Source organism: Oncorhynchus mykiss, chromosome 25 (assembly GCF_013265735.2).
Source record: "Oncorhynchus mykiss isolate Arlee chromosome 25, USDA_OmykA_1.1, whole genome shotgun sequence".
Lineage (NCBI taxonomy): Eukaryota > Metazoa > Chordata > Actinopteri > Salmoniformes > Salmonidae > Oncorhynchus > Oncorhynchus mykiss.
In genome coordinates this window covers 141,207-153,506 of record NC_048589.1, presented here as the reverse complement: position 1 = coordinate 153,506, position 12,300 = coordinate 141,207, and the positions used below count along the sequence as shown (strand labels likewise).

Sequence of the window (12,300 nt, the reverse complement as noted above, 5' to 3'; positions counted from 1 at the left end):
TTAATGATAAAGTAGATACATAAGATGTGTAGATAGTCAAGGGAAACGACAGGTCGAGGGTTATCTAACCTGGCTGTCTGAAGCCCAGAAAAGAAGGTAAGAAGGCAAGTGTAGAGAAAGGGTGAGAGAAAGTTTCAAGAAGGATATCAGTGGTGAAAAAAATGATGTGCGTGTGAGACTTAATAACTTATCAAAAGTCACAATAGTAATTATTTCTAAATTCTGAGTAGGAGATAGAGTGACAAAAGAGGAAAGGAAAAGAGAAGATAAGGGGACATGCAGAGAGAAAGAGAGAATCATCGCCGGAGAAATGCTTGGAACTTTAAATTAGGGCTATTTTCTGGGAATTGTCTCGGTAGTATGTGCCTGATTTTACGACTACAGACAATTATAAATACGGTTATTTGCGAAGAGTCTTTGACATTTCAATAGCTTTGGTGGTCCAGGGGTATAATTCTCACCTACTACGCAGGAGAACTGGGTTCATTTTCCAGCCTATGCACCAATAGACTAAAATCTGGGTTTCTGATTGTAATTCAACTATTGGTATGTTTTGCCTGGAGAGATATGATCGTTAGTGTTTGTTTAAGATATAAACTGAACGTTTTAATAACTTGTTTAGGTTAAATTGAAAGACTAATTCATTCAAAATACTAGCAAGGCGATACCCATGTAATATGTTGTCTGTTGCCTAAATGGTCTGCTGGAATGACTGAATCACAGAAGAGACAGTTACCTAAATCTAATGTAGAGAGGTAATTGTGATAGAGTTGTGCCCACCGAAATGTGTTTTTTATTCTTATGGATTGACTGATGTAGGTTATACATGTTACTTTTAAATCTTGGACATTTCATTAGTGTGAAGCCGGAAGAGAAGGGAAAGTTGTAAAGTTTGGTTTTACGATAGAGGTAAGTTGTTTGAGTAGGGGTTATGTTAAGTTGTTTGAGTAGGGGTTATGTTTTCGCCTACTGGGAAGAGTAGGTGAGTTAGTTTATTTTTGGCTGTAAGGGATTCAGGTCTGAATAGTTAACTTTTACGATTTGTGATAGTTTCTGATTATTGTTTTTTGTTTTAATGTTTAAGTAACAACAGTGAATTTGAGCAGGAAGTTAATGTATTCTAACATTATAAATCTGTTTCCATTATGTGGAACAAAAGCAGATTGACTAAAGGTGCTTTTCCTTAAAGGGAACTATACAGTCATCTCTCATGGAGGACATCTTAAAGGGGTACACACACATGGAATTTTTATTTTCTGAGTTTTAATTAGACACGTGAATTATTTTGATAAGGGAATGTTCTGGGAACCTGGGGTACAAAATGTAGAAAATGTCTGACGGGTTTTCTTTAATTTGTCTAATATAGTAAGAAACATTTCTTTGAAGGGGTGGTGTGACTTTTGACCTCTATGATGGCTTTCCTTTGTGGTCTGATCAGCCTCATGGGAGGGCTATTTGGATAATAAATTTAAGGTAATTTGTAATACTGATTTTAAGGTCATTTGTGTAATTGATAATTATGGAGTTTATAGTTCTTTGACATATTTGTAATTTGAACCAATGAGAAGAAAGATAGGGCATAACCTTTGACTAAGGGTAGACTTCCTTAAGTCTGTCTTCCTATGGCCATAGGGGTACAATAATTTTGTGTTTCAGAGTAGTGATTATCATCTGATTATGTTATTTGAAACTTTGTTTTATCTTTTGACCAATTATTATTATTGAGTATTTTTATACAATACTCTCATGGAGAATTATGGGTTAAACATGGGTTTATAAAAAACTGTCATAAGGTTATTTTGAAACTCCAACTATTTTGGCTTAAGTAATGTTTAGTAATCTAGAAAAGTTTTATTTTCCCTTAGGTAGTCAGATGTTGTTGTATGCAGTGTAATAAATTTAACACAACAAGGATGTGAAATTGATATAATAGTATTATAGTTTATATTTGAATGAGGTTATAAAGTTAGCAAGAATACGTTTTAATAATGGTAGACTTATGTTAAAGAGCAACCAGGCATCCTCTACTGACAGGATGAGGTAAATATCCTTCCAGGATACCTGGGCCAGGTCGATTAGAAAGGCCTGCTCGCTGAAGTGTTTACTGTAAGTTACTGAATTGAGGTGACGGGGCGTCATATTGTGTAATCTTTCTGCCGTGTTTGATTAGTTATCTTTTGATTTCCTTGCGTATTTTCTCCTCACCGTTCCTCGGCCAGTCTGCTCCTCCACAATATTCTCAGAGCAGAGTATGCAGGGGTAGCCAGGCCTGTTGCCCTAGCCCAAGAGTCCTCAAACTTTTTTTGTCCCACGACCCCATTTTGATATGACAATTCTCACGACCCCAATCATGTGAAAAATATTACGAGGTTGGATGACAGTAGGAGCTTGTCCCCCCCCCCCCCCCCCCCCCCTCAAAGATTCCAGTTGTCTTGTACGTACTTAAGTCTGAGATTTCCACGTTCCCATTGGTTTTTAATGCAGCATTAATGCTCAGATGTAGACTGCAGGGTATTTATTCCCTTTGAGTCAAGAACAAATACTCCTACATAATGACCCGTGAATGCATTCGGTCACGTGACAGCTCGACCACCTGATAGATTTCACTTTCCGAAAATTCAACTGAAAATTCAATTCAAACGGATTTGGAAATTAGTCCCAAAGTGCTCTTCCGTGCATTGGAGTTTGGGACACTTACTGATCCTGTTTTATTTTACAAACATGTGTCACGAACCGGCTCAAAGCCCATAACAAAGGGAGACAACGTGTAGATAAGGCATAACAAAATATATATTTATTAACTAAAGCAACTAAGAAAAATATACAATGGTGTGTGTAATCAGTAATCAGTAGTGTAAGTGATTGTTTTGCATGCATGAATGTGATAATGCAGGGTGTTGAAAGGTGCCAAAGCAAACAAACAAAAGGCCACCAAGAACCACAACACAATCTACAAAGGTGTCTGCATGGAGAGAGTCTCCTCCATGAATGTGGAAGAGGTCTAATTTATCCTGGGCGACACCGGGCCCAGGTGTTTCCCATGAAGCTGACGACCCTCTCAACTCCGCCCACCGGCATCCTAATAAGGAAACAAGAACAAAGACAGAATACGGCAGACAGAGTGGGAGGGTCGTCACATTCCCCCCCATAAAACCGGGGACCAACAAGGGCCCCGGAACAACGACACAGCCTCTGCGTCCCAAATTGACACAGCCTCTGCGTCCCAAATTGACACAGCCTCTGCGTCCCAAATTGACACAGCCTCTGCGTCCCAAATTGACACAGCCTCTGCGTCCCAAATTGGTGAGGGGTTATGTGTTCACACCTCCACCTGCCCCAGCGAACCTCCTCCTCCCCAGACCTCAGCAACCTTTGCGCATAGGAAGCAATATTTAAGAGGAAAGAAGAACACAAGACCAGGAGGGAACAGACAGGAAAGATAGAACATGACAACAACAACCAATGGTCAGTCACGTAAGCATTCAGGAACATGGCACAGCGGAGGGAAGGAGGCATGGTTAGCTTTTGAAAGACTCTCCAATAAGATTTTTTTTCCTATGAATCCACTGATTCGGTCACTCATCTGTAGAACGTTTTTGTATTTCCCCTGCATGCTTGCATTCAGTTAGCCAAATATGTCTGTTTTAGGCGAGGAGACGTCTTCTTTTCATTACAAAGAAAGTCAACCAAGTCTGTCTGTTGTTTTTTTTTTACATGAATTGTAAAATGACAGTTCCTCTCTCAATGCAAAGAATCTTTCTAACACGCCCTCTCGATAATCACCAAGCCTTGGTGTGAAATAGAACATTGTCATGCTCGGATACCATATCTCCACAGTTTTGCGAACAGACATGCGCGCAGTGGATGTGGTTTGATGTAGTTTACAATCGAAGTTACCTGCTGCAGTACATCTCAGAGTCCTGTGCTCAGCTATATTGCTGCCAGTTGCTCTCTGTGTATCATAAAATATGTCCATATGGCAGAGGGAGACACAGAAGTCTGCCTGCCATCCCACCATAGATTTCATGGGATTTAATGGTGACATGTCAATATAGCCACGCAGCATAATGAACATCCTGTGCCATTTCATGCTCAGGAATTGTGAGCCACAACAATATGTCCTTGTGCAAAGCATCCAGATATGTAGAGTATAGCGAACAAATGTCAATGTATGGGCATCTAGGCCCTTACATCTAACGTCCATTTGGAGAGCATAAGTTGGGGAGTTGGAGTTGTTCAGTCAGTTTTCCGCTTGATTCAAATCAAATCAAATTTATTTGTCACATGCAGATGTTAATGCGAGTGTAGCGAAATGCTTGTGCTTCTATTTCCGACAATGCAGTAATAACCAACGAGTAATCTAACCTAAGAATTCCAAAACTACTACCTTATACACACAAGTGTAAAGGGATAAAGAATATGCACATTAAGATATATGAATGAGTGATGGTACAGAATGGCATAGGCAGATGCAGTAGATGGTATCGAGTACAGTATATACATATGAGATGAGTAATGTAGGGTATGTAAACAAAGTGGCATATGTCGTGGAAATTTCCTGTATTTACCAAATCATGAGAGCAAACCACACACAAGTCAGAGTTATCATAAAGTCCATCTTTAATTATATGAGCTCCATCACAACCCTGTGACTCTCAGATCAATTCAGTGTCTATAAATGAATTCTTCCTTACACATTGCAACTGAGATCCTTATAGCAAAGACACACATAGCCAGACAGCATTGGCTATAAATTATCGTTCAGCTTTGTCTCCTAAACTATGTTCTCATCTCGCTCTCAGGACCATAAAAAAATCCTCATATCATCAGGCATATATCAAATACACCCCTCCTTGACAAGATCACAGAGACACAGTGACTGGCACACAGACATTGTGGAGCCAAGAGATAATTGATTTAAAAGATATGTTTACATATGAAGACAAGCTTGACCCCTCCCCTCTCTGCGGCCCAAGTAACTTACTCCATGACCGAGAACTGCAACCGGCCAACAGTATTATACAAAAATAGACATTCTGATGAGAAGTAACTCACAAGCATATAATGAAAATAGAACATCTTATCTATGTTACCCAACTAATTCTGATTATTCCCCAACACATAGTTTAAAGTGGCTAGTGATACATGTATTACATAAAGATGCAGTAGATGATATAGAGTACAGTATATACATTTACCTATGAGATGAGTAATGTAGGGTATGTAAATATTATATTAAGTAGCACTGTTTAAAGTGGCTAGTGATATATTTTACATCAATTTCCATCAATTCCCATTATTAAAGTGGCTGGAGTTGAGTCAGTGTGTTGGAAGCAGCCACTCCATGTTAGTGGTGGCTGTTTAACAGTCTGATGGCCTTGAGATAGAAGCTGTTTTTCAGTCTCTCTGTCCCTGCTTTGATGCACCTGTACTGACCTCGCCTTTCTGGGTGATAGCGGGGTGAACAGGCAGTGGCTCGGGTGACTGTTGTCCGTGTTGACCTTTATGACCTTCCTGTGACATCGGGTGGTGTAGGTGTACTGGAGGGCAGCTACTACTACTACATCTATCTCTAGGTACATATGGTGTCACGGGGAATGACACTGGATGGACGAAGCAGGTACGGGGAGTAAACATTTAATAATTAACGGACATAGCACGAGACAGGAACAATATCAAAAACAGAAACTAAGACAAAAGACAATTACAATGAAGCAGCAGGGAACAGAGCTAGGGAACTGACAAATATAGGGGAGGAAATAAACAGGAGATAAGTGAGTCCAGGTGAGTCCAATAATGCTGATGCAAGTGACGAGGGAAGGCATAATTAAAATACTGACTGAACAATGAACACTTATTTGAACATAATATAGTACATAAATAAAATATTTTTAGTCTCAAATAAATAATGAAACTGTTGGAGAAGAAAGTAAAAGTGCAATATGTGCCATGTAAAAAGCTAACGTTTAAGTTCCTTGCTCAGAACATGAGATCATATGAAAGCTGGTGGTTCAATATTCCCAGTTCTTCAATATTCCCAGTTAAGAAGTTTTAGGTTGTAGTTATTATAGGCATTATGACGCATCGACTATTTCTCTCCATTTGTATTTCACCTTTGACTATTGGATTTTTTCAAATTCACTTTAGTATTGCCAGCCTAATCTTAGGAGTTGATAGGCTTGAAGTCATAAACAGATTGTGAATCAAGCATTACTAAGAGCTGCTGGTGTAACGGTTGTCTTCGTCCTCCTCTGACGAGGAGTAGTAAGAAGGATCGGAGGACCAATGCGCTGCGTGGTATGTGTTCATATTTTTTATAAAAAGAACTGAACACTGAACAAAAACAATAAAGTGAAGGAACATAACAACAACCGAGGTTGTTAAGGTTAAATGGAAAAAAACACTAAACAGGAAATAATCCCCCACGAAACACAGGTGGGAAAAGGCTACCTAAGTATGATTCTCAATCAGAGACAAACGACACCTGCCTCTGATTGAGAACCATACCAGGCCAAACACAAAAACACAACATAGAAATAAGAACATAGACTACCCACCCCAACTCACGCCCTGACCAACCTAAAACAAAGACATAACAAAAGAACTAAGGTCAGAACGTGACAGCTGGCAAACACAGTAAAGTTTGAAAGAATGCTTACGAGCCTGCTGCCGCCTACCCCCACTCAGTCAGACTGCTCTATGAAGTATCAAATCATAGACTTAATTATAGTATAATAAACACAGAAATACGAGCCTTTGGTCATTAATATGGTCAATTCCGGAAACTATAATTTTGAAAACAAAACGTTTTTTCTTTCAGTGAAATACGTAACTGTTCCGTATTTTATCGAACGGGTGGCAACCCTAAGTTTAAATATTTATGTTACATTGCACAACCTTCAATATTATATCATAATTACATAAAATTCTGGCAAATTAGTTCGCAACGAGCCAGGCGGCCCAAACTGTTGCATATACCCTGACTCTGCGTGCAATGAATGCAAGAGAAGTGACACGATTTTCCTAGTTAATATTGCCTGCTAACATTAATTTTCTTTAACTAAATATGCAGGTTTAAAAATAATGTACTTCTCTGTATTGATTTTAAGAACGGCATTGATGTTTATGGTTAGGTACATTCGTGCAATGATTGAGCTTTTTTCATGAATGCACTTTTGTTAAATCATCCCCAGTTTGGCGAAGTAGGCTGTGATTTGATGATAAATTAACAGGCACCGCATTGAGTATATGCAACGCAGGACAAGCTAGTTAACCTAGTAATATCATCAACCATGTGTAGTTAACTAGGGATTATGTGAAGATTGATGTTTTTTTTATAAGTTTAATGCTAGTTAGCAACTTACCTTGGCTTCTTGCTGCACTCGCGTAACAGGTGGTCAGCCTGCCACGCAGTTTCCTCATGGAATGCAATATAATCGGCCATAATCGGAGCCCAAAAATGCAGATTACTGATTGTTATGAAAACCGGCCATGCCAATTAATCAGTGGACCTCTAATTCGAACCAATGTCTTAAGTAGTTTAACATGTTATTACTTCAACAAGTTACACGTTTGTCAAAAACTTTATATCAAAGGAATGCTCATAAATAAAACCACCCCCTGGCCAGTTGGGTGAACCCTGCTGTAGTCTTTTGGTAAAACCGTCAGCATTTTATTTGACAGGCAGGTTAGCTAGCTAGCAAATAAGATATTTATTGCCATCTAGTTAGCTAGCTAACGTTACTTGAATCATACTGACCTTTGAGAGTGCTTCTCTCGACGGGAATGGTGTGAATTTGGGGGTCTGAGAGAAACTTCCTCATCTGCTCTTCTCTTCTAGAACGGTTTTCAAGGAGGTCGGAGCCTCGCCGCCATCTTCCAGGAGCAGGGGGACAAGTTTACGAATGTGTTCCTGCAGCACCGCGGCATCAGCAATTGTTTGGACGGCAGGTGACACCTCCATTGTGCCGAAGCTATCGTCGCCCATGCTGCTGTCGAACATTTTCCGAAATGACAAACAACGATCAGCCGTAGACTCAACAGTGAACTAGACGTCAACTAGACGTCAAGTTTTTTATTTTTTATAGTTAATTTTAATTTTTTATTTTTATTAACTTCTCTAGGGTAGGGGGCACTATTTTCACCTCCGTATGAAAAGCGTGCCCAACGTAAACTACCTGCTACTCAGGCCCAGAAGCTAGGATATGCATATAATTGGTAGAAATAATTGATAGATAATTGATAGAAAACACTGTAAAGTTTTCAAAACTGTTCAAAATGACTTGGCAGGCGAAAACCTGAGAAAAGTCCATCCAGGAAGTAGGATAAAAAAAAGTTTTCTATTCAATGCCATTACAGTATCCATCCACTTAGGGCTCAAATTGCACTTCCTATGCCTTCCACTAGATGTCAACAGTCTTTAGAAATTGTTTCAGGCTTGTATTCTGAAAAATGAGGGAGTAAGAGCACTCTGAATGACTGGACCCTACAGTGTCACAGAGCTTTTTCATGCGCAATCCCGAGAGCGCGCCTTTCTTGTTTACCTTTTATAATTGACGATGTTATTGTCCGGTTGAAATATTATCGATTATTTAGGCTAAAAACAACCTTAGGATTGATTTTAAAGATAATTTGACATGTTTCTACTAACCTTACAGATACAATTTGGATTTTTCGTCTGCCTGTTGTGATTGCGTTTGAGCCTGTGGATTACTGAAGAAAACACACTAACAAAACGGAGGTTTTTGGATATAAAGAGAGACTTTATCGAACATAACGAACATGTATTGAGTAAATTAATATCTTCTGAATGCAACCATATGAAGATCATCAAAGGTAAGTGATTAATTTTATCTCTATTTCTGACTTGTGTAACTCTTCTACTTGGCTGGTTTCTGTTTGTAATGATTTGACTGCTGGGCGCTATTCTCAGATAATCGCATGGTATGCTTTCACATAAAGCCTTTTTGAAATCTGACACCGTGGTTGGATTAATAAGAAGTTTATCTTTAAACCCATGTATAACACTTGTATGCTTCATTAATTTTTATAATGAGTATTTCTGTTTTTGAATTTGGAGCTCTGCAATTTCACTGAATGTTGGCCAGGTGGGACGCTACCGTCCCACATACCCTAGTGAGGTTTAACAACAAATCAATACAGGAAGTATAGATGGGAACACAAGTATATATGAATAATATACAATGGACAATTGGGCTAGGTGGTACAATATCACATTACACAAGGACCTTGAGGGACATACATAGAATTTATAAGTGTAACAGATTTTTGTTAGTAGAGTACTTAATTGTCTTAAAATACCTTACAAAAAGAAATTGAACTGCAAGAAAAAAAATTGTTCTACATTTAAATTTGTGAATGTGAAATTTGGCCCAAAAAATGTTTCAGCTTATTTCTATCGTAGGTAAAGATTCCCAAGCAGTACATCTCTCCACAATAGTGCAATATCTTCATAAATGTGTTCAATTATAAATCTACTGATGTCTTGCTACAGTTTTCTTACATGAATACAATGCCAAAAAAGATGCAACACTGTTTCTGGGTGGCCTGCCGCCCCAAGTATGTTTGGCACATGCATTATCTTTCAATTAAACTATTTTAGACAGGTTTATGGCACCTACTAAATGAAATGTCTGTCTGTCTGTCTGTCTGTCTGTCTCTCCTATTGAGCCGACAAGGTGAGGATTACAACAGTGCAGTAATGGTCAATCAGGTGGAGACTGTGGAGGGACTTAAAAGTCACATGAACGATGTCAATGAATCAAACCTCTGTGGACCAAAGACAATCCACAGAGACGTGTGTAGTGCACAAGACGATACCACTGTATGGGCTACTTTTTGTTACAGTTTTTCTCAGTCGCTTTGGTGCATTTTTCACATCATCCCTAACGTGCAAAATAATAAGTGCATTTCTCAGAACAATTTCTACAAACTGCAATATACAATAGATATGTTTCTAAAGCTAGTCAGTCACTAAAAATCCTTAGTACATCGCTCAAAAGTGAATATTCATGCCAATGATCATGTCAGTGTCATCAGAATGATAAGTTATTGAGTCATTGTTCACGAACAAGGTCTTCAAAATGTTTAGGCATGTTGTCAATGTAACTGTGTACTTTGACAGTATTACCTGATGTAAACTTAGGCTGCAGTTTGGATGACAGTTACTGTATTGAAAATGCACAAGGCTGCACTTCTATGGCATATATCAATTTCAACAGTACTATTTACATATTACTGTATGTGGGTTATTGATTGAAAGAGACTGGACAACCCAAGGGGCACAAAGGAAAAAAAACAAAATTAGAAAGAAACACAGGAGACCACCCCTAAGGCACAACTTTGCCCGCAGCACTGTTGTGCTGTCTCTACACATTCAGACGTTCCTGTCTGTCGGCCCACATATTCTCATCCACATCACACCGGATATTTTCCCTTCCAATGCAACGTGGAAATAATCTTTTGGAATGCCTTATCCATCCTCTGCAGGCGTCTACTGTGATGTTCTCACATGCTGCATCCATTGCAGCCAGCAGGGTCATCTGTGTGTGTGGCTGATGATCGTACACCTTCCACCTCCATGCTGAAAATAACTCCTCAATTGGGTTAAGGAATGGTGAATAAGGTGGGAGGAATTCTATGAGCATCCTCGGGTGGGTCACAAACCATTGCCTTATGATGTTTGATCGATGGAAACTCACATTATCACAAATGACCACATAACTCCTTAGTGAGCGGTATGACGGCTGCGTGGTCCCATGGTGTTTATACTCGCGTATTATTTTTGTACAGATGAACGTGGTACCTTCAGGCGTTTGGAAATTGCTCCCAAGGATGAACCAGACTTGTGTAAGTCTACAATTTGTTTTCTGAGGTCTTGGCTCTTTTCTTTTTTCCCATGTTGTCAAGCAAATATGCACTGAGTTTGAAGGTAGGCCTTGAAATACATCCACATGTACACTTGATTGAAATTATGTCAATTATCCATGTCAATTAGCCTATCAGAAGCTTTTAACCATGACATAATTTTCTGGAATTTTCCAAGTTGTTAAATTAAAGGCACAGTCAACTTAGTGTACGTAAACTTCTGACCCACTGGAATTGGGATACAGTGAATTATCGGTGAAATAGTTAAATAATCGGTCCGTAAACAATTGTTGGGAAAATTACTTGCCACAAAGTAGAGGTCCAAACCGACTTGCCAAAACTATAGTGTGTTAACAATAAATGTGTGGAGTGCTTGAAAAATGACTTTTAATGAATCCAACCTAAATGTATGTAAACTTCCGACTTCAACTGTATACAGTTAAGGGTAGGCAACAACTAATCTGCCACGCTGATACTCAACACGGGGGACCCGCATGGGTGCATGCTTAGTCCCTCCTGTGCTCCCTGTTCAACCATGACTGCGTGGCCAGGACAACAACCTCTCCCTCAACGTGAGCAAGACCAAGGAGATGATTGTGGACTAAGGCTGAACATGCAACCATTCACAGACAGGGCTGTATTGGAGCAGGTCAAGAGTTTCAAGTTCCTTGGTGTCCACATCACCAACAAACTATCATAGTCCAAACACACCAAGACAGTAGTGAAGAGGGCACGACAACACCTTTTCCCCCTCTGGAGACTGAAAAGATTTGGTATGGATCCCAATATCCTCAAAGTTCTACAGCTGCACCATTGAGAGCTTCCTGTGTTACTTTATTTTATAAATATTTTCTGAACTCTATTTCTTGAACTTCATTGTTGGTTAACGGCTTGTAAGTAAGCATTTCACGGTAAGGTTGTATTTGTTGTATTTGGCGCATGTGATGGATACCTGTTGTATTTGGCGCATGTGATGGATTTGATTTCGTTTTTTGCATTATTTGTTTTCTTTTGTCTTTCTCTTTTGTTCATTTTGTTGGTGCATTGGGGATGGGGGTGTGGGGACAGCGGGGGGTCTCGGATGGTTGAGTTGCAGCTCTTGGGAATCTGTGGGGGAGATCTTGGAGCCTGGTGGTTGGGAGCTTGGACCGGTGGCTGACAGGTCTCTGGTTCAAGTCCCCGTTTTTGACCTTGTGGGAGATCTGTCAACATGCCCTTGAGCAGGACATTGACCCTGATTGCTTCTGTGATTGCTTCGCTCTGGATGGGAGGGAGTTTGTTAGATGACTGAATGTGATGTGCAATAGAGCCCCACAGTGGAGGTGTCATAACCATAAAAGCTAGGGGGTTATTAAATTTTTTTAGGTGCACTTCTTTGCGAGGCATTGGAAAAACTCTGATCTTTATGGTTGA

General features: G+C 39.6%; 1 pseudogene; it reads right to left on the bottom strand.

Annotated features, from left to right (window-relative positions):
• Positions 1–8,002, bottom strand: part of LOC110504167 — a 39,775-nt pseudogene extending 31,773 nt beyond the window's left edge.
• Between the last annotated feature and the right edge of the window lie 4,298 nt (positions 8,003–12,300).